Below are 19,824 nucleotides of genomic sequence, written 5' to 3' on the forward strand. Positions count from 1 at the left end.
CAGGAGCACTCAAGGAATTAATGCTGTTGACCACTGCCACAATTGTCATGTTTTAAGTCATTTCTCGTTTTATTTATGCTCTGTGTATCTCCTGTGTTTGACAAGCTCTTTCTCTGGGTAATAAAGAATCATTTCTAGTTCCCTAGAACTGCTTATTTTGTCCCCTATTGTTTATTACAATGCAGGTGTGGACTATTTGTGAATTTGCCTAAGTAACAGAATTGAAGGCAGATTAGCTGTAGAGTCAAAATTTATTTATGAAGCATTAATATGGAACCTGAGACTGGAGAGGTGGCGGGTGAGGGATTTCTGTGGGAGCCGGGAATGTTCTACCTCTGGATTAGGGTGCTGGTTAGACGAGGTATGTTCAGTTTGGGAAACCCATCAAGCAGTACATTTATATGCTTTTTTGCATATGTATTGTATTTCAATTATATATACATTTAATAAAAGTGTGAAGTCACCAGTAGCTCATATTCTTGTGGGGATGTCTAGGGATTAACAATCATTAATGGACTCGGATAGTAGTAGTCAAATTTCATCTCAGGCTCATAGAATTTTAAACATGGAAGGGATCTTAGAAATAATTCAGTTTAATTTTTAATTTAGAGCTGAGGAAACACAGGCCCAGAGGGAAAGTGACTTGCCCAATCCCACACAGCAAGGCAGAGGTGGATCCATCCAGCTCTCTCCTCCCAGCCAGGGCTTATCAATAACACAGCTATAGGTGAGATGGTGCAGCCAAAGACAGCTGAGCTGTTGGAGACAAATATTGTGTTTATTCAGATATTCTCTGGTGGTTTCAGTCTAAACTGAGGAATTATTTGTGTTGAAGGTCACGTACCATCCTATAGTAATCTGTGGCAAAATACTGGAATCTACATCTGAAAGTCCTTCTGTGGGTTCTTACTTCTAAGTCAAAGATCATCTGAATTAAGGCTGGATATGTGTTTGTGAAGGGAGAAGGTGATAATTTACCAGCGATTGATGGGTGCTGTTTACATATAGGAGTATTTTTAAGTTTGGAGCTAAGGTAATTTGCTTTTAGATATGCAGGATAAGGCAAGGCCATTTCTGCTTCCTACCTTTCTCCTCCCAGGGGCATGAGATGCTCAGAGGCCTGGTCCTCTGGCTGGTGGAGCCTTGGAGGCAGTAGTGAAGATCCCTGGAAGAGGAGGACCAACAAGAGGGGTGCAGATACCTGGCAAGCCCACCTCCCTTCTATGGCACCTGCCAGCCTTCTCTGACAGTCCAAACCAGGGACCAACACCGCCAATCAGGGAAGACGTACACGCACTTAATTATGTAAGTCTCATTAGTTTATGCAGAGGAAACACGTATTATGAACACACTCTGGCAAGTCAGTTATTTAGCATCTCTCCCTACCTGTTCCACCTGGAAGAGGCCCATGAAATAAATGCCCTGAGTCGTTTGGGCAGTGAACTGGAAACTCAGAATCCATAACTCAGGTTGCCACTGTCAGTGTAGGAAATGCTCTATTGGCAATTTCAAACAAATAAACTAGTTTTGGTGGGTGGGGTGGGGGGGTGCGGAGAAGGGAAGGGGAGGGAGGGACAGACACAGGGAAGGAGAAACAGAAAGAGGATGAGAAAGCATGCCCTAAATAAGGAGGCTGCCACTGAAGTTCGTGCTTCAGGCCAGAACAAAAGGCAGAGGCCTTTAGCAAGGCAAGTGCTGAACTCCACAGGCAAGGAAAAGAAAAGACTTTAAGCAAGGATTAAAAGAGGGAGAGAAACTCATAAACTGTGCTTGTTGTACCAGAAAGAAAAGCTTATGCATACAGTTTATTAGTTTCCACCATTGTCATTGCCTCTGGCAGCGTGTACAGTAGGAAATACCAGAAGGGAGGAAAAAAAAAAAAAACTCCAAACTTAAACTTGATTCCCTTCCTGATAACCCTGTCCTGTCAAGCAAGGCGAGATAAGGGGAACAGTTCACCTTGTCCTCCTGAAGGTCAGGCCATCAGGATAGGGTGGCCTAGGGATCACCATAAAAAGAAGCCAAGTTGTTGTTGCTGTTACAACTCAAAACCCATTTTAGAAGCTGGGGCCCCAGCCAGGCTTTAGAAGTCCACAATGGACATTGTTTCAGGAATCCCCCACCCTGCAGAAAAGGGACTTACTTTTGTTCCATCGCAGCAGAGCTCTAGCTAACATCCAGCCTCAGTCCCTCTCCCGCACAGCTGCCCCCGGGAGGACGCTTGCTGGTTCAGCCCAGCCTGTCTGCTCCTCCACGTTTCCCCTCCTCTAATTCTCCCCAGTTCCTCTTTCTCTCTCTCTTTTTTTTTTTTTTCATAGTAAAAAAAGCTGGAGAAGCTACTAGAAGTCTGGGGTTTGGACAGGAGGTGAGATCACCCTTCCAGAGGCACCATGGGGTAGAAGTGGAGAGCCAGGCACTGTCCCTGGCAAGCCTATCCTGGCCACCTCCTTCCCAGGCCCATGTGTGTCACTGGGCTCCTCAGAGTTGGTGTGACCCTGGGTTCCGTGGGAAGGTTCTGCTCCTTACTCCAGCCCAGGCCTCTTTCTGATCCGTAGGCAACGGCTGTGGTCTGGGCAGGCTGCTTTCTTCTAACCTGCCTTAGGGTTTCTTTCAGCTTTAAACCAAAAACAGGGTGCTCCATTCACACTGTTTCTAGATACCATTATATTTAGCAAGCACTGGGCCCTGAGTATGCTGAGAAGGGCTGAGCGGCTTTTATTAGTGATTCATGAACTGGGCAGCATCCAGTCTACAAAATAGACTGGAGCTCCACTGGGTGAGGCAGAACAGTGGGTTTCTGTAAGGCAACTTGAGCAGGAACAGGGAGATAGCCTGGTGCAAAGAGCAGATTGGCTAACATCACGTCACTTCAGGTTACTCTCCTTGTGTGGGTTACAGCAGAGGGGACTTCCTTATCACAAGCTCCGTTGAGTGGGCCCCTTTTGATTGGCTGCTGTGAATCTCTGGTTTCTTGGTAAACGGCCCTATTTGGGTGTTAGGCTACTGTCTCTCCTGTTTTCTCAAAAGGTCAGATCTTACAGGTAAACAGCTTAGGTTTCAGTTTGGTGACATGGAGCCTTAGCATGAGTGACTTCACTTTAGATTGGTTTGTCAGGGTCTAGTGCAGGAGCTCAGTCCAAATCAATGGTCTCCCATAAATTTTATCCCACTGAGAGTGTTTGTGATGTATGTGTTATGTCTGAGCACACTCCTAAGCCAAACACAGGTTGAGAGTCATTCATTCAATAAATGTTTACTGAGCTTCTATTTTGTGCCAGGCACTGCTCTGAAACTTACAGACCAGCAGCGAACAAAACGGATAATTTCTGACTTCATGGAGTTTATATCCTAGTTGGAGGGACAGAAAAAAATACTAAATAATACTTTAAATGTTAAGGTAATCCTTCTACTAAGGAAAATAAAGCTGGGAGACAGGTCCAGAGTACGTGGTGGGAGGAATACAATATTAAATAGAGTGGTCAGGAAAGGCCTCACTGACTGCAGTATTGCTTGGGGATAGGCTGCCGTTTTGAAATCTTTCCACCTCTGCTTCCTCTTTGCCAAGTGTACAAATGATGAGGATAAAGTCAATAGCCCAAAGCCTTGCCATCAGCAGTCTGTATCTCCAATATAAGATAACGATTCCTCTCAAATATCCAAATCACAAAAGTCCAGGTCCCACCTGTCAAATCAGCAGGAAGTTTAGACTTCTCTTGAGTTTTTCTCCCAAAGATTCCTGAGAATCATGGAACGAGTTAGACTTGCCCATTAATTAGACTTGACCTTTTTTGCTACCATACAGAGAACCAGTTCAAGTCTCTGGAGGCTGGATGTCCAGCCCTCACCCAGGTACAGTGGGTTGTGGGCTCTGTGGTCCAGTTGCTAGTCAGGAGAAGTCCTGGTGGCCCCTAATTCGTGTTCACATTCACATCACTGTTCCTGTGGTTCTCTACCCATTCAGCTTGGTATTAGCGCTCCTTGCCCCTGGTCCAGCATACCCCTTCAACTTCCAAGTATGGGTCACCTTTCTTAAGTAAATTTCCTCTTGGGATTTTTATTTTCTTTTAAGTAAAAATTGGCCTTGTCCGGAAACTTACTTCATCAGACATAGTCATGTATCTTTGAATGTCTCCTCCTAGCTCTATAAATTTGTGAATGAAGTGGAGGGCACAGCCCAGCTCTGTCTGGTGGCATTGGGGACCCAAATGCAGATGAAGCAGCTCAGGAAGTGGCAATATCTTGCTGCTCCCGCAGTGGGGCCAACACAAAGTGCTGTCACCTACATAGACATAGACACCAGTTTGTGTTTGTGTTGTGACTCTAAAAGAAAGCCATGACATTGCTTTCCACAGATTACTAGTAAAAAACTGTTCTGTTAAAATATTTGAAATATTTAAACACAAAAGTACCGACCATTCAGATTTAACAAATTGTTAGCATTTTACTATTTTGCTTAAGACCTTATATTTTTAAAGCAACAGAAACCTGGTATTCTGTGCTCTCTGATTCTATGCAGTTAGTGAACTTGGATAGTGACAGTTCAGACAGGAAGCTTAGAGAGCAATGTGCACCATTTTATCTGAATCCATGTAGGTCTTAAGTTTCAGGTCGTAAGATTTCAGAGAGTGAGGAGATACCATTTCCTCCAAACAATTCTCTTTCAAAAAAAAAAAAAATCACTGGACTCTATTCAGTTCCTAAGTAGAGACAAGAGTTCAAATAGTAAGAATTATAGGTGTTACAGATATAGTTGGGGCCTTTGGTGTGTTCCTCTCAATTTCATTCTCTTTGCTCCCTCTCCTGTGGTTACTATTGCCCTGAAGCTGGTAGGTATCATTTCTGTCCATGTTTCCCACTTTACTATATGTGGATATTTTAATAAACAATACATAGTCTTTTGGTAGGGGTTTAAGTATTACTTAAACAGTATTATACTATATGCATCATTCTGCAGTTGGTTACTTTGTACTTTAGGTTTGCCTTCTGTTGCATGGATACAGTTTTCTTTTTAAATTCTTATTTCTTCTTGTAGAATTAAATCTTTTTTTTAATTTAATTTTTTTTTTTTTTTTTTTTGAGACGGAGTCTCACTGTGTCATCAGGCTGGAGTGCAGTGGCACGATCTTGGCTTACTGCAACCTCCACCTCCCGGGTTCAAGTGATTCTCCTGCCTCAGCCTCCCGAGTAACTGGGACTAACCACGGCACCACACTAACGTGAACCACCATGCTCAGCTAATTTTTGTATTTTTAGTAGAGACAGGGTTTTGCTATGTTGGACAGAATGGTCTGGATCTCTCGACCTTGTGATCCACCCGCCTCAGCCTCCCACCTGTGCTGGGATTACAGGTGTGAGCCACCGTGCCCAGTTAGAATTAAATCTTTTATTGAGGGAGTGTAAAGGTAGCTCTGAGTTTTTGCATCTCTTAAAATGTCTCTATTATGCTTTCACTCAAATGATGAAGTAGATGAGTACAGAATTGTAGATTGACAGTTTGTTTATTTCAACAAGGAAAATATTGCTTTCCTGCCATCATGCATTTCTTGATGTTGATGAGAAGTCTGCTGCCATTTCAGTTGTCATTACTCTGCAGGCGACCTGCCTTTTTTGTCTGTTAGCTTTTAAGCTTTGCAGCTTCGCAACAATGTGACTAGGTGTGGATTTATTTTTAATTAGTTTGCTTGACATATGAGGTGTGCATTTTCATGCTGAGAACTCATGTCTTTCTCAATTCTGGAAAATTCCTGTATATTCTTGAATGTAATTTTTCTGCCATTTTTTTTTTCTATTTTCTTCTGGACTTCCTGTTAGTTGTTAATCAGAACTTCTCAGTCTCTTCTTGGTAGGTTCCGATTATCTAGTGCTGTACCACAAACCACACAAAATGTGACTTAAAACAATAATTTATTGTTATTTCCCATGGTTCCACAGGGTGATTGGACTCGGCTGAGTTGTTCTCACTTGGGACCTCTTGTGCAGTTGAGGCCAGATGCCAGCTGGAGCGCAATCATCCAGAAACTTGACTGGGTTGGACGTCCAAGATGACTTACTGGCCCCATGGCTCACGGGCCCAAAATGTCGACAGCTGCTGATTCCATGGGTGGGAGCTCACCTGGGGCTATCCATTGGCACACCTACATGTTGGCTCTCCATGGGTCTTAGTCAGTTCCCCATGTGGCTCAGGCTTCTCGCAGTAGGATTACTGGCTTCTGAGAGGGAGTGTTTTAAGCACCCTGGGCAGAATCTGCCGAGAATTTTTAAGACCTAGCCACAGAAGCTCTAAATATCACCCCTACCACATTCTCTTGGTCAAAAACATCATAAGGCCAGCCCAGATTCCAGAGGAAGGGAGACAGTGTCTCTTGACAGGAGAGAAGCCTGTGTGTATGGGGAGAGATGGAATTAATGGTGACCATCTTTGCAGGAAAGCTACCACACCGTACCTCTGAAGTCTCCTCTTTACTCAGTATTTCTTTGTTGCTGTGTTGTATTCTGCATGAATTCTTCAGTACTATCTTTCAACTTAAACTAATTATCGTGACTGCATCCAAGCTAGGTTTTATTGCATCTACTGATTTTGTATATTTTATGATATTTTTTGTTTCTGATATTTCTAACTAGTTCTTTTTCCTATCCACCTTTTCTTGTTATAGAGTCACCTGTTTTGCTTAATTATGTCTTATTCTTTTTTATATTTTATTTTTTAATTTATGTTTTTGAACATGCTAACCATAACTATTTTGAATTAATTAATATTCACCAATTTGAAAGGTATTTGTGTGCTAAGATTAGTAAGATTTGCTGATGTTTGGATATGATGAGAGAGTAGGAGTGTGAAGAATAAACTCCTAGGTTATATGCCTTATTTGGATGAAGTTAGAGACCATGGAAGAAGACCCGGCTTGCAGGAGAAGGTTATAAGTTCCTTCTGAAGCCCTATTAATAATAGAGGCAGTTGGACAGACCATGATCCTAAGTGTTAATTTTAACTATGGACTAGGAGAAATATAAATACTCGACAAAGATAAGCTCCAGTTATTGATCCAAGGATAATTCAATAGCTATAATCTCAAGATCTACCTTCATTTATTTATGAACTTATTTAATTCTTCTATATGCAAGTGCATCAATATGCTGTTAGCAACTTTGATCGTCCTTTCTTTAAAGTTGCCATTATTTACTTCTAAACATTTTCCTATTTCATCCACTATCATGGACCCAAATCTCTGCTTCAGAAGTATTCTCAGAAATGAAAGTAAGGGAAATGACAGAGAAAGTGAGGACAGAGATGAACATCAGATCCAAAATTCATCTCTACCAATTGCTCTGTATGTTAGGAGGAAATAACTTCTAGTGCTTTGTTACTTCTTTCTTTCTTTTTTGGAGTGCCTCCATTTATACCTCTGAGTTTCTCTTCCCCTTCACTTTGTCATTTACCTGCCTTGCTTGTTCTGGCCCAGACTGGGAGTCAGAAGAGTTGACTCTGAGCACAGTGAGGTCCAAATTCTGGTGGGATGACAGAAGGGAAGGGAATCCTGCACGTCGGAGGTGAGCCGTGCTCCCCTGGATGACTGGCACAGCCAGTTCTCCCCGAGATGTACTGCCAGGGGAGCATGTTTGAGAATGATTGCAAGAGATATTAACACACTTCCTCCCAGACTTATAGGCTAATGATTTTATAATTGAGACCCAGAAGTCTCATCTTAAGTTAATGAAGTGATAGGATGCCTCTTCAAAAGCACTTGGTAAATATTCATTGATGAATGAATGAAGAAACAGACCTAGATAAATTAAGTAATGACAGAAAACAATAGCAGCAAACCCAAAGAGTGGTGACTGTGTGCTCCCAGTGCCCGCTGACTAAGGGGTTTCATGCAGTTGGAATTCATTACGCCTCACAGTAACTTTATAAAGTGGGTACTTTCTTATCTCCATTTTCAGATTGAAACCTGAGACAAGCGAGATTTCACAGCCAGCAAGTGGCAGAGCTAGGACTCAACCCCCTACAGCCAGGCTCTAGCATTTGGCACTACTATCCAACCCTCTCTGCCTAAGTAACCTGTCCAGGTTCCTGCATGGAGATTACTTATCACCAGGTTTGTCTGACATCAGACTATGTGCTTTCAGCCACCATTCTCTATTATTTCTCTAAAGGATCATTGCCTGTCAAGGAAGTTTCTTGTGAGGGAACCCTCCAGCTTCAGGCTGCTTCCTTTACCTAATCGATGAGTCAGTTACTCTCTCTTACAAAAGAAAAGACAGAGTCAAGAAATCTTAAAACTAATTGCTGGTTGTCATGTAGTGCAAAAAGAAAAAAGAAAAAAAGAAGAGATATATTTGTTTGACTAAATTTTCTACTCATCCGTCTTCCTGGGAAACCAACTAAAGTTATTCCCCAAAAGTCACAACACAAATCTTTAGCAAAATGAGGACTTGCAAAGAGGCACACCTCAGTATTTACAGTCAAAACAGATGATGGAGGCTACCTACTCCAACCTGCTCATTTCACAGGTGAGACACCCGGGCACAGAGAGGTTCAGTGTGTCTTATTCCAAGTTATGCACCTGATGAGTGGCGGAGCCAAGACTAGAAGCAGATCTCTTGACTCCCTGCTTAACAAGCTCTGCGTTATTCCTGTTCAGCCTCAGGTTTCTCTCTGTGCCTTGAGCAGTTAGCGTTTCATCCACTCATTATTCAGTCACTTATTCACCCCCAACCCCTCAAATATTTACTGAGTGCTTTCTCTGTGCCAAGCTCTGTTCTCTGTGCTCGTCTTCGAGTGGGAAATAGGAAAGATATAATTTCTGCATCCATGGAGTTTACAATCAATTGAGGGAGACAGGCCCCAGATAAACAAATTAAGAAATAAACAAGAAAATGTCAGGGAGTGAAAACTGAGGTGATGAAAACAGGTGTGAAAGAAAGGGGCCTACTGGAGCCCAAGGGTTGCAAAAGGTCTTGTGGGAGTTGCATTTAAGCCACTTCTTGAGTGGTGACAGCGAGGAAGAGCATCACAAGGCCCAGGCCGGTGGAGAAGCACTTGCTAGGAGTGTCTGAAAAGCAGGAAAATAGGACCATGGGAGGGAGGGAGAGGGGGCTGGGATGGTGAATTTTATGACTGGACTTGACTGGGCCACAGAGTGCCCAGTTTAAACACTATTTCTAGGCATATTTTTGAAGTTGCTTGAAGATGAAATTAGCATTTGAATCTGTGGATTCCGTGAAGTGGATCTGGCTTGGTGTGGGTGAGCATCAGCTAATTCCTTGAGGGCAAAAGGCAGAGGGAGGAGAAATTTACCCCTTTGCTTCCTGCCATGTACTTAAGCTGGGACATTAGTCTTCGGCCCTTTGACTGGGATTTACAACCTCAGCCTCTGGTTCTCAGGCCTTCAGACTTGGACTGGAATTATACTGTCGGTCTCCTCTCCAGTTTGCAGACAGCAGATCATGGGATTTGATCTGCTCAGTCTCAATAATCATGTGAGCCAATTCCTCATAATAAATGTGTGTGTGTGTGCGTGTGTATTTATATACGCATACCTCCTATTGGTCTTGTAGTTCTCTGGAGAACCCTGACTAATACAGAGGTGACTTACTTTGTTGAGTGTGACAGTCAGATCAAAAAGACTTGTCAAGCCATTAAGAAAGATGATTACAATGCTATATAGCAAGCTGGAAATTGATCACGATATAATGTGGGAGAAGAAAAGCAGGATATAATTATATGGAAGCCATGACTACAACTCTATGAAAATATTGAAAGCAAAATGATTCAGATGGTCACATAGAGTTGGAGGATTATGGATAATGTGGTTTCTTTTTTCCCCATTTCTTTACTGTTTCCAATTTTTCTCTGTGCTTCGTTGCTTAAATTAAGAACTGAAATGGGTAAAAATAAACTGTAGCTGATGCTTTAAAAAAAAAGAACTAGGCCCCAGAGTGTTCTAGATTAGTCTTGAGATATATTTTTCTTAACTTAAATATTTTAAAGTAATATATACATATAGATTTTAAAAATCAGAGTAGACCCTACCCCTTCCCAACTCCAAGTTACATTCTCCTGAAGAATTTCTTTCAAGTCTTTTGGCTGTTTATTTTCTTCTTATAGTAATTCTTTTTTTTTTTTTTTTTTTTGAGACAGAGTCTTGCTCTGTCGCCCAGGCTAGAGTGCAGTGGCGCTATCTCGGCTCACTGCAAGCTCCGCCTCCTGGGTTCATGCCATTCTCCTGCCTCAGCCTCCTGAGTAGCTGGGACTACAGGCGCCCGCCACCACGCCTGGCTACTTTTTTTTGTATTTTTAGTAGAGACGGGGTTTCACCGTGTTAGCCAGGATGGTCTGGATCTCCTGACCTTGTGATCTGCCTGCCTCAGCTTCCCAAAATGCTGGGATTACAGGCGTGAGTCACTGCACCTGGTCTTCTTATAGTAATTCTTATATTTTTAAATAACATGCCTCTATTTCTACTGCTTGATTTCCCATCATCCTAGGAATTCTTTTTATTCTCTGCAACTTTAGATTCTACTTTTTCTTAGTTCCCATCTTGGTTTACTTTATTGACTTACTGTTTTACTGGGACATAATGTTTTTTGAGGAAGAATGCATGCAAAATAAACTTGCAGGTTTGAATAAGCCTTCATTCTATTTTCCTATTTGATTGAGAATTTGGCTGGATGTGTAACTGTAGGTGAGAAATAATTTTTTGTTTAGTTTTTTGAAAGCATCACTCCACTGTCTGTGAGGTTTTACTGTGACTGTTGAAAGTTTAATAACATTCTCATTTCTAAGTTTTTATATATGACTTACTCCTCCTACTCCCTACACCATCTGTTTTAAGTTCTTCTCTTTATCCCTGTTATATTAGAATTTCACTCAATGTGACTTGTTGTGGATCTTCTTATTATTCATTTTACTTGATACTCAAAGGTCCTTTTCCAACTGAAAACATGTACCTTTAAATATGGGGAATTTGTGTTTCCTAATTTTGCTTGGTTTTCTGGTTTCTGCTTTTGGAACCCCTATTACTTGTATGTTGGACTTCTTGATAGATGTCATATTTTCTTTTCTTTTCTCTGTAATTTTCTATCTTTTAAATTCTATTTCCTGAAAGAGATCTTCAACTTTTATCATCCAGTTCCTTCTATTGAATTTTTAAATGTCTGCTATGATGTTTCTAATTTTAAAAAAAACTGTTTCTCTTTCTGTGGATGTTCCATTTTATAACATTTAATTCTTGCTTCTTAGATGCAATGTTATCCCTTATCTTTCAATATTAATTATAGTTTGTTAACATTGTAGTTTTCCTCAGTACTTGCCTTGATTCTATTTCCTCCTACTTTCTTCCACGCCTCCCCCCACAAATTATTTGTTTTGATGTATGGCTTTCATATTAGGAGCTTTCATCAAATGTCTGTTAAAACATGGCCATCTCTTTACATTTCAGACTGGGACACAAAAGAGATGACTGGAAACTGGATAGGAGAGGGATAAGGCTTATTTATGGAGAGTAGACTTTCTTCACAATAGGACAAATAGTGGGCACTTTCTGGTTGCAATAGGGGAACCCCTAGAAATATGGGTTCTTAGATTTGGGGGAATGGGTTCAGTCATCAGTCTTTTTCTCCAGTGACCAAATTTCTAATCTGCTTTCTGGGAATTAGGGTTGGAGTGGTAATAATAGTAATATATAAGTGTGGGAACGGGAGAGAGGCTGTCACTGAATCCAGTGTGCTTTCAGCTATGTTTGGTGTCAAGGTTAGACCTCTTTCAACTCAATTTCTCCTGAGACAAAACTTACAGTCTTTGGAATGGAGGAACACCAGCCATCTTGCTTAGAGGGAAATAATCCAGGCTCAGTTACTCCTTGTACAGACTTTTAACCAGTCTTCTAGTTTTTAGCCCCACCCCTCATCCCAGTCTTCTGGTGTATGTGGTGCTTCCAACCTTGAAGACTTTCCAGGGTCTTATAAAGAGATAATAGAGAAGACGGAGGTAATATAAATGTTATTGGACTAGCGAAAATTATCAATCTACTGATCTGGGAAACAACCCATCTTAGACGAAATTCAGACATTTAAAGAAATTCAGACATTATAGCAGACATTTAAAAACTTAATAGAAGGGATTGGAGATAAACATTGAAGAAGTCTTTCAGGAAACAAAATTTAAAAGATAAAAATTTGCAGAGAAAAGATAAGAAAATATGATATCAATCAAGAAGTCCAACATACAAATACTAGGGGTTCAGAAAGGAGAAAACAGAAAACCAGGGAGGGGCAAAATCATTACCCTCTAAGACTACACTCTCATAGACTAACTTGTTGTTGGATCTTTTTATAGGAGCTTAGCAAAGTTCATAAAGCTGAAGCTTAACTCAGCACTTATGCAAATATTTAATTTGTTATAGTATGTAATTTTTAAGACATTCAAAAGTGTATACCTGATGTATCTACATGTTAAAAGCCTAATAATAAAATGAGTACTAATGAATACACCTTCAACTAAAGAAAAGTAGCATGTTACCAATATTAGTGAATTTCATCTAAGATGTATTATTTCCTGGATCAGTAGATGGATACTTTTCATTTGTTCAGGAACATTTACACCTCTTCCATTTTCTTCATTATCTCTCTGTAAGGCTCTATCACACCTTCTCACTTTGTCTTCCAGTTTTCTTAACCTCTCCCTCATATTTCCCACCTTGTCTCTTTATATTTGCTGAATGTATTTTAACAAGGGTATCAGTATATTTGGGCAATAGAGCTTGCCATGTCTAGTCTGTCATACTCCTGGTAAAGAAAGTTCCAGGTCTCATCCAGCTTGTAATGTTTAATTGGCATCAGTAACCTGCTCTCATCTCCTTTTCTTTTTCTTTTTTTTGATGTGTGTGACTGTAAACATCTTCAATTCCTTTTCTATCATTTTAGAGGGGTTCCAGGAGAAATATGCAATAAACACTATATGGTTTGGCTATGTTTCCACCCAAATCTCATCTTGAATTGTAGCTCCCATAATCCCTATGTGTTGTGGGAGGGACCTAGTGGGAGGTAGTTGAATCATGGGGGTGGTTTTTCCTGTGTTGTTCTTGTGATAGTGAATAAGTTTCATGAGATCTGATAGTTTTCTAAAGGGCAGTTCTCCTGCTCCTGCTGTCTTGCCTGCTGCCATGTAAGACATGTCTTTGCTCCTCCTACGCCTTCTGCCATGATTGTGAGGCCTCCCCAGCCATATGAAACTGTGAGTCAAGTAAGCCTCTTTTTCTTTATAAATTACCCAGTCTCCGGTACATCTTTATTAGCAGCATGAGAACAGACTAATACAAACACTCTTGTTCAATCTGAAATGTATAAATGGAAGTTGGTTAGGCGTCTTTTAAAATTGTGCAGCATTGCATTCGGGGGTCTAATATCTCCAAACAAGTAAACTTGTATAGAAGTCTACTGAAATAATAATCATGTGATATACTTTTGCCTAAGTGAAGTTATTGGGACAAATCCCCAACTGGCATTGCAAGTGTTTCCCTTTGGCATCCTCAGTAGGGAACTATCTCGTGGATAGAAGGATTCTTTCTGAGACTTATCCAGATGGAAATCTTCACTTCAAAAATAACTCTTTGTATTTCATAACAAAATCTTCAGAAAAAATACATTAGTCATCTTTATTAAAAAGCTGAACAACTTAATTTGATTTAGAGACAAGGAAAGACCAAAATGCTCATGTTAAACCCATTCCTTTCCTCGTCCATGAAGAAAGAGTAAGTCTTCAAATGGCCACTTCTTAGTCTGAGTGACTAGAAAATCACTCTACCGGTGCATAATGATGGCTGGGTGATCACTGGTTAATGACACAACTTATTGATTTCACAACTTCTTTGAACTGAACATCTCTCTGTAAGCCTAAATCCTGGATATGTGAAGTATGAAAGTATTTCATGACAAGATATTAGTATGTACCAGCTTTATATTTAGACCCAAGCCCTGACCCTCCCTGACACTCCCTATTTCCTTTGTGAACTAAGAATCTGCCCACAAACGACAGTCTGGGTCATCTCTTTCCTGTGATCAGGTAGGGTCCTTCCTGACAAGGCCCTGCCGCCTCCTGGCCTTGACTATCCCTGGGCAGTAGCCCCTGGGGTGGACCTGCTCTCTTGCTCTGACAAGCAGTCATCTGTCTTAGCGCACAGGCTCTAATTACCCCTGCCATTAGCCTGCTTGGCAGGACTGCAGATGTTATTAATGATGGTGAAATTATCCAATGCCTTTCAAAACTCCAGAACCACTCGATGTTTGTCCCCGTGACCTCTCACAGCACTTCATTTCTTTATTCACTTTGCTGCTGTATTGAACCTTAACCTTGAGTGTGAGATGAAAAAAAGAGGAGGAGAATGTCACTCTCTCCAACATTCCTTTATTCCCTTTCCTAGCCCCTCACCCCCTACTTATTTGGGGATGTAACCCAGCACCATCCTCACTGCCATGCTGTTTGTCAGCAGGGAGCTCTTGATGGTATGGACGTGCCATTCTTCCCCGCCTCTAGACATCTCATAGATCTTTTTTCACAAATTAAAAGTAACTTGTTGCTCCTTATTAGAAAATCAATATATTTTCATGTCTGAGAAAATTAGAAAAATGCAGATAAGCAGAAAGAGGAAAAATAAATCCATACTCTCACCTTCCAGAGATAAACAATGTTCAAATTTTATAGTATATCTTTACAGACATTGCTCTATAGGAAGATATGAGATGATACTGTTATAATAATAATCACCACAACTAACATCTGTCGACACTGTTTGGATTGCTTGGGCGTGTATTAATTGATTCACTAAATTGTCTTAAGAACCCTATGAAGTAGGTTTAATTTTTTTTCTTTTTTCTTTTTTCTTTCTTTCTTTCTTTTTTTGAGATGGAGTTTTGCTCTTGTTGCCCAGACTGGAGCATAACGGCGCTATTTCAGCTCACTGCAGCCTCCACCTCCTGGGTTCAAGCAATTCTCCTACCTCAGCCTCCCAAGTCACTGGGATTACAGGCACCTGCCACCATGCCCAGCTAATTTTTGTTATTTTTAGTGGAGATGGGGTTTTACCATGTTGGCCAGGCTGGTCTCGAACTCCTGACCTCAGGTGATCCACCTGTCTCGGCCTCCAAAAGTGCGGGGATTACAGGCATGAGCCACCGTGCCAGGCCAAAGTAGGTTTAATTTCTATTGCCATTTTGCAGGTGAGGGCACTGAAGCAGGGAGCGATTACAAATACTGCCCAAAGCCTCGCAGCTATTGAAGTGGAAGAAGTGGGAGCTGAACCCAAGTTGTCTGCCTCTAGGCTCTGAATTCTTCAATAATAAATTATATTATCATCTAACCTGCTTTTTAAATTTCACAAAGTCTAAATATCTTTCTTTGTTACTCTCAATCCACCACACGATTTTGAATAATTATGAAGACTGAGTAGAATCCCAAAATACGAATATGTTGAAATTTCTTCAACCAAACTTTAAGGCGATTTTCTTTTTCTTATATTTACTTTTATTTTATTTTTTGCTATGATAAACAACACCTGGATTTTTTTTTTAATGAGATAATTCCTTCAGGAATTTGGCTGTAGGGAAAGCAAAGATAAATAGACAACGTAAACAATGTTCAGTTTATTTCACACTTGCAAGTGAAAGCTTGATATACTCCTTGGTTCAGTTCATTATTTCTAAGAGATATTTGTCTACTTTTAAAAATACTTATAATTATTGAACATTTTCCATGTGTCAGCCACATCTTATTTGTGCTGGTTAATTGCTGATACTTACTCACAAGTAATTCAGGCTCAAAAGGAGATTCTGGTGAAGTCAGAGAGGAGGAAAGGAGAAGATTTTCTGGATGTCTCTGCCCCGTTACATCCTGCCCTTTTCCTAGGTATTCCCAACTGAGCATCAGCTTTTTCATTTCCTTTTCCTCCCTCCCTCCTTCCTCCCTCCCTCCTTCCTCCCTCTCTCTTTCTTTCTTTCCTGAGCCTGAATATTCTGTTTTTTCCCTTAGCTGGAAACAGCTCAAATGTTGACAATCCAGAAACCCTAATGTAGCTTTAATCTAATTCCTGTTCTGGAAGGACATTTTTGGCATACCATTTTGTCTCATCTGAGTGATAGACTAGGTCTATATTTGGCCAGTTAATCCACCACAGCAGAGTCTCTTTGGAATTTTTAGCTGATTGTCAGCCAGTCTGTAAAATGTATTTGAATTGACCTCTGGCTGATAAGATAGACTAAATATCTTCATAACTTCATAATAGGTCCATTTTTCCATGATTCAGAGTACACAGCCAGGGCCCAGGCAAGTCACTGATTGAATAATATGTAGACAGAGACCGTATCTATTTATTTATTTTTCTACTCCATGTAATGATGCCTAGCACACAGGGAGCATTAGACATGTATTTGTAAAGTTGAAGAGGAACTGTCAGGAGATCTGGGTTCCAGTTTCAGTTCCACTACAGATTAGTAAAACGAGTTAGTAGCTGTTGGAGTGAGGCTTATTATTAACTACTTTGCCCCTCAATTGCTGCATACACATTACCCGCTTAGGAACTCTTGGCAATCCAGTGAAATAACTCCTGAAGCTCTGTGATTTCCACAGAAGAATTGTGTTCTAGGTTCTTAAGGTATTAACTTTCAAGACAGAGTAAAAAAATATTGACACTCTTTCTTATTTTGAAAGCTATGGAATTTAATTCCAGGATATTGTGCACGGCAAACAGGTGACCTCTTAGATGTTTCAGCTTCCCCCGCCCCATTTTGACATAGATTGCAGATGAAATTTTCATGTAGGATCCCTTCCCATGAGTGACCTAATATGGGAATTATGGGCTATGACAAGGATGAGAGAGGCTGTGGAATCATGTACCATTCTTAGTCCACTAATATAACCCCACCCTTCTCTCCCACTTAAGAAAACACATTAGCTAAGACATATTTCAAAACTACCACAATAAAACTGTGGGGCAGTGGTGCAGGAATAGACAAATTGACCAAAAAATGGAACATGCACCTGGACACCCAATCGTGTATCCATGGGAAACTGGTATACAATAGAGCCGCTTCCCAAATCCGTGGGAGGAAGCTGGATCACTTAGTGAATAGTGTTGGGATAAATGACTCACTGTGGAAAAAACCAAAGCTGGATGGCTACCTCTCAATACAGACAAAAATACATTTCAAATGGACCAAGGACCCAAGTATAAAGGGAAAAGACACAAATCTTACAGAAGAGTCTATAGGCATCTATTTTTGTGGCTTTGTAGTTTTGTGCACATTTCTTAACCAATACCCAAACAACATAAACCATAAGGGGAAAATTGATGGGTCTGACTATCTAAAAAATTAAAGATTTCAGTTCAAAACAGTTAACCTGCCTGTCCAGTGGCATGGAAAAAGATGTTCACAGTGTCTAAAATCAGTAAGGAATTAATGCCCCAAGGAACTCCTGCAGATTGGCAAAAAAAAAAAAAAAAAAAAAAAAAAAAAAAGGATCAGAAACTCACATACGAGCTAGATGGGCAAAGGATATGGGCAGTTTGTAGAAGGAGAAACCCAAATTGCTATTAAGCATGTGAAGAGATACCCACTTCACTGGTAATCAGAGAAATGCAAATTTAAATTATAACACGATCCACTTTAAAATAATTAGATTGACAGAAATTGGAAACCTTATTAATATCAAGTGCTGAAAGGATGTGGGTAAAAGAGAGCCCTCTGACACTGCTGGTGGGAGTGTAATATCCTATGCTTCGGCAATCCCACTCCTAGTGCCACCCCCAGAGACAGACCTGCACAGATCTGTGAGGGGACATCTCCGTGGGTGGTTCTTGAGGCACCATTTATGCGTGTGTGTCTGTATGGTAGAGTCAACCGAGGTGTTCATCCCTAGGGCAATCGAGGAAGCAACTGTGCTGGATGCAAGGCAGTCAGCAATAATGATTAGATTTCAATATAACAGCAAGGAGAGATTCCAAAAAACAGCTGGATGAAAAAAGTAATAGAGAGAATGAGATTTATAGCCCATTGCCTTTTGTAAATTAGACATTAAACATGCACACACAAAGCAATATTATACATTATTCAAGGATGTCCATATATCTACATAAATATAGGAATAAGGGGATCTGGAGGGAGGGGGAGTGAGAGTGGGATGAGCGAGTTGGAGGGAAAACAACAACAGCATTGTTGAAGGGCTTTTTATGAATCTATGAGTGTACCATGCACTAAACAGTAGAATTAATGCAACTCTGTGGATCTGCGGTCCAAAAGACAGGAAAAGGAAGTAAAATAAAATTGGAATGCGGGTGAATGAGAGGTATCCTTATGGTAATAATCTTGAAATATTGCTTATAGTCTGTGTAATAAATCATTGATAAACTTCAATTCTCCATTATTTGTAATAGTTTACTTGCAACACTTCCCAGCTGTCAGGAACCCCGGAGCTGAGAGCCCTAATGGGAGCCGTTTGTGTTCATAGTTCTTTGCCTGACATAATCCTACAGAGGTGAACTTAGCCACAGAAACTAAAAGAGGCAGCCTCAATATTCAGGAGCAATTAGGAGAGAGACTTGGAAAGGGTTTGCAATTACTATTCCATAAAGACCTAGTCTGAATACCTCTTTATCCATATTTTATTTCCTCCATCTAAAATTTAAAGTCTTCCCCTTATATTTGTTGAATGAAAAGCGGAAATCTAAATAACTCTAACATTATTTCCCTAATTCCCACAGCCTGCACTGCTCGGATGTCAGTCTCTAAATTCCTAATACAAATGAACAGAAGACAAAATCATTTGCAGGATTCTGAAATGAAGTTTTTCAGTGGAGCACAGAGAAACAGTTAAATTTTGCAAAGCTGTGAAACTGGAGAGGGGACTGTCCTCCAAATCTACCAACCAGAGACCTGGAAGGAATTACTTGCATGAGATTCATTTCTCTCCGTCTTTCTCTTTCTGCCCTCTCCCCGCCTATTTGCACCAAACTCACCTGCCAATTTCATCAGCGATACTTGAATGGATTTTCTAACCTGCCCCACTCCAAATTGATCAGTTAATTAAGTTGATCTCTACGAGATTGTTAAAGAACCAGGTCTTTTTCCTTTCATGTTATGCAGTTCCAAGTAAACTCCCTTTACTCTGGTATCCTTATTAGAGGCACACATCACAGGAAGTGAAGCATTCCTTACGAAAATCTTAATCTGCACACAAATAGATTTTTCTCGATGTGAATTTGGACTTTTAAAAGCATGCTTACTGGAAATACATTTTGCAGGCTCGTTTCCAGATCAGAATTGAGTGATTTTCTATTATTTATTTATTATTTGTCACTTTAAAATATGCAGTTCTTGGGATCATGCAGAATTGCTGTATATTTGCTTTATGTATTTGCTTTGAAGATTAGAATAAAACTGGTAGATAATGTGGATATCTCTTGTGATCAATGGCTGTGAGGCAATGTGTGTGGCTTTGGCTGCCGAGTCTTGAAGTGAGGTCACTCCTCGGATCTGAATGTGTGTGTGCATTGTTCATAACTGGAATTGGTTTAGGAGGAAGTCAGACCAGTGTCCTGGGTACTAAGGCCCTCTGAGGGGCTTCCAACCACTTGCAGACCATTATCTCATTAGTTCTCAAAATACTCCAGTGAGGAGGAAAGGAAGGAAGACGCTAATGGAGTAATGAAATGGTAGAAAGCACTTTGCTAATGTAGCCATCACTTCCTCCTCCCCTGCCCCTAATCGCAAAGCCTGGATGCAGAAACTGAGGCAGAGAGAGCTGAAATTACTGACCCGAGGCCCCTGGAGAGT

At 40.6% G+C, this 19,824-nt stretch overlaps 1 long non-coding RNA gene across 1 annotated transcript; it reads left to right on the forward strand.

The window, feature by feature from the left end:
• The first annotated feature begins 685 nt into the window (after window positions 1-685).
• Window positions 686-19,441, forward strand: LOC139362160 (uncharacterized). Its single transcript, XR_011620510.1, has 3 exons — window positions 686-727; window positions 1,100-1,305; window positions 18,753-19,441. It is a non-coding gene; the product is annotated as an uncharacterized lncRNA (long non-coding RNA).
• Window positions 19,442-19,824: the final 383 nt, after the last annotated feature.

The sequence above is a fragment of the Macaca nemestrina genome, chromosome 3 (genome assembly GCF_043159975.1).
Source record: "Macaca nemestrina isolate mMacNem1 chromosome 3, mMacNem.hap1, whole genome shotgun sequence".
Lineage (NCBI taxonomy): Eukaryota > Metazoa > Chordata > Mammalia > Primates > Cercopithecidae > Macaca > Macaca nemestrina.